This window comes from Marmota marmota, unplaced genomic scaffold, assembly GCF_001458135.2.
Source record: "Marmota marmota marmota unplaced genomic scaffold, marMar, whole genome shotgun sequence".
Classification (NCBI taxonomy): Eukaryota; Metazoa; Chordata; class Mammalia; order Rodentia; family Sciuridae; genus Marmota; species Marmota marmota.
In genome coordinates, this window is record NW_026000305.1 from 5875012 (window position 1) to 5878750 (window position 3739).

Here is a 3739-nt window from a genome sequence, read left to right on the forward strand (position 1 = left end):
TATATATATATATATATATATGTATAATAAAATTGTCAGAATTTTCAAACATAAATCCAATAAAATCTATTTATCCTGCTGATTATAAGTAAAATGCAGAATATCAACAACAAAAATCAATAGCATGAATACTCTGTAAAGCAAAAGAAAGGAGGCAGAATAGGGAATATCAAAGTCCAGAAATGATCCATACATGATGAATTACCTGCTTTTTCTATTTTGTATTGTAACTTTGAGTCAAATAAGGAACCCCACTTGAAGAATATCCCAAACAAATCTCAATCATCTAAAACTGAGAGAAACACTGCCTTCATGTCTAAAGAACAAAAACAACAAAAAAGCCCAATACAGATTATGTATATTGAGAGAGATGTTTCCTAATAGACAGAGTTGAAGAGGGATTCCCTAATACTGTGAAAGAATCTGCAAAAGCCCTAAGATCTTTTGTGAACAGCACATATTAGGGAGACATCCAAAGCAGCATAAACAAAGGCTTTTATAATGAAGCTTAATATTGGTACTTCTACCCACAAATGAGACAAGACTTTCTGTCTACCTTATTGCATTGATTGCTTGCTAAAACAAATATTCACCAGAGGATTTTCTATTTATACACAGAAAGTATTTTTTCTTTTTTTATAAAGTTCTATCAGTTTTGACAAATTCAGGAATTTGTGTTACTAGCACCACCACAATCAAGATACAGAACAGTTCCATCACATAATGACAAGTTTCATTGCCCTACTTTTGTAGTCAAACCCATTATTCAATTGCTTTCTTGGGAGTGGGGAATTTTGAAAAGTTTAGGGATGCAAGTTGGAAAAGCTTTATAATTACATAAGCAGACTTTAATTGGGCAATTCTGGTGGGAGCTCAGAAGACCAGGATGCCAATAGGACTGTGGACAGTAAAGACTGGGCTCATGACATTTCAGACAAGAGGATTCTATTGGAAATTGAACTAGGGTCATTCATTGTATGTTCTGTTAAAGAATCTGTCTACATTTTGTCCATGTACTGAGACTTTTTATGAAGTTCAATTTAAATGTGATGGACTAATTAATTTGTCTGAGAAATGCAGCACAGCATTTAGGCAGTGACATGAATATTGTTGGCAGTATTTAAAGTTACTGTGATAGTCAGGAGCAGAAAATAGAGCATAAAGTTTAGAAAAACTTGAAGTTTGTCCAGAAAAGTGTAAGTAAAATGGGTGTTAAGGAAATTGTGGTCGTTAAAGACCTTATAGCCACTAAACAGATACTAAGTACTTTATAAGAAAGAATAGAAAATATGACTTGTGGGCATCTTAGGAATTGGCAAGACAATGCCTATCTTAGGCTCAAGTGTGTAAAAGTAAAAATTATTTGAAAAGAGGCCATGGGGGCACTCTGCTTCCACAGAAGTTGTTTCACCATGCACAGCCACCCAGGTACTCAGTCTCCTGCTTCCTGGTCCCAGGAAACTTGGATACTGTTCAAGGTGTTGGCAAACCTTGGTTTCAACAATTTGGTGCTGGTTCTACAGGAATACAGGACGCTGCAATTAGAGATCATGGAGACTGACCTTTCAAAGAAAGCTCATCCACTGAGCTTTCAATGAAAGACTCATCCACTGAGCTTTCAAAGAAAGACCTGAGAGGCTGAGAAAAATGTTTCAGGTTCAGAGTACTTATGGACTTTCCCTGAGTGAGTAAGGCATGAAAATGTGAGAAGGAAGCCAAACATCTAGTACAGATGCCCAAGACTAAGAGATGCCAGTAACATGGGAAATGTACTTTAAAAAACTGCAGGAATCAAGCAGAGAGAATCAAGAGATAAAGACCATGTGGGCTGCAATCGGTAAGGTCATTGAGTTGGAGCTGGATAAGCCCTTTACTCCACGAGATACATGTGGACCTATTTGACTTATTTGCCCAGCTGGATTTTGGTCTTGCTTTGGTCATATCTCTGCTTTCTATGCCCCTGTTTCACTCTTGTTTAATGGAAATATTTATATTGTGCCATTATATACAGGATATATATAATTTTCTTTTCATGTTTTATAGGAGCTCCTGCTAACAATTTGCCTTGAGACTCAGAAAAAAACTTTGAACTTGAAATTTTGGGCAACACTGAAACTATTAAGATTATGACTATGGGGACACTTGGGAATGGACTAAATGTACTGTGTATTGTGAGATGGGCATGAGCTTTGGGGGCAAGGGGTGCAATGTTATTATGTAGATATGAGATATTTCCCCAAAAGCTAACGTGGGACACAATGCTAAGAATTGTCAGATGTGAAATTATTTGATTATGAGAGATGGATCCTAATCAGTGGATCATTTCTTTGATAATAATTAACTTGGTGGTAACTGTACACAGTTGAGTGTAGTTGGAGGAGATAGGTCACTGAGGCTTGTCTTGGGGGTTAATGTTTTGTCCCTGGACAGCAGAACTGGAACTCTCTCTGCTTCCTGTTGCCATGTTCTGAGCTGATTATTCTGCCATGCCTTTCCACCATGATGTTCTACCTCACCTCAGGTCCAGAGTTATGTACTCAGCTAACCATAGACTAAACCTCTTAACCATGAGACAAAATAAACTTTTCCTCCTCTACCTTGTTCTGTCAGGTGTTCAGATCATAGCACCTAAAAGTTGACTAAAACAGATTGCAATATTATTTTTCCTATGTGGATATATCCATTGTTAATTTTTACTAAATTATTCAAATATTTATTATTTTATTTTTAAATACAATAAGTATATTAGTATATTATGACTATATTTTTCTAAACAACCAGACTAAAGCAGATTTGTGAAGAATGACATTTTTCATCATCTTCAATTTCATTAACATCTCAGTCAGTAAAACATAACTGTATCCTGTACCTATGTCTTCATTCAATTTGTTTTGCTTTGTTATTTAATTAAAGCATAACAGGAACTCTTGCCTTGTAGTTATTGGCAAATGGAGACATATTTTAATAGTTTTTCGGATGATTATGCATATCCTTTTTTGCTCCTATACTGAAACTCAGCAAAAGATACTTTCTTAAATGTAAATTGTAAAGTGGAATATAGAACTATATCAGTAATTTTTTCTACCCTGTTGTATAATGACTCTTTTATCTTTTATGTTTTAGATATTCTTTTATTCCATAGATGAAGTTATATCATCTTAAATTGTTTTTTTTTCAAAAAGTAAAATAGTATCTTTGCATTTATGTAAACATTAATAATGCTCACCTTTGAGACCTATTAATAGTACCAGACCACACTTTGAGAACTGATGTCTACAGGTTCCTTTTTCATTGTTGCATATTAATTGCACAGAATGGTGGATTTCATTGTGATTTTTAGCATATGTATATAGCATAGTTTGATCAATTTCATTCCCTAAACCTCCTCTTGCCTTCCCTGCTTCCCTCTTCCTGTTCTCCTTTTTCATTCTATTGGTCTTCTTTCTACTTTTGTGATATTCTTCCCTGCCAAATGCACTCTAGCTTCTATATATAAAGGGAAATGTGTGATATTTCTCTCTATGGGTCTGGCTCACCACACTGAGCAAGATTCTTTCCAATTCTACCAATCTTTCTGCAGGTGAATGGATCCTCATTGTGTACACATGCTAAAAAGGAAAAGATAAAGAAGAAAACTATAAAAGCAAAACAAAGAGGAATTTTTAAAAAAAAAAAACAGAGTTCAGTGACGTATGGCATAATTTCAGTCACTCTAATATACTATAACTAGAAAATCATA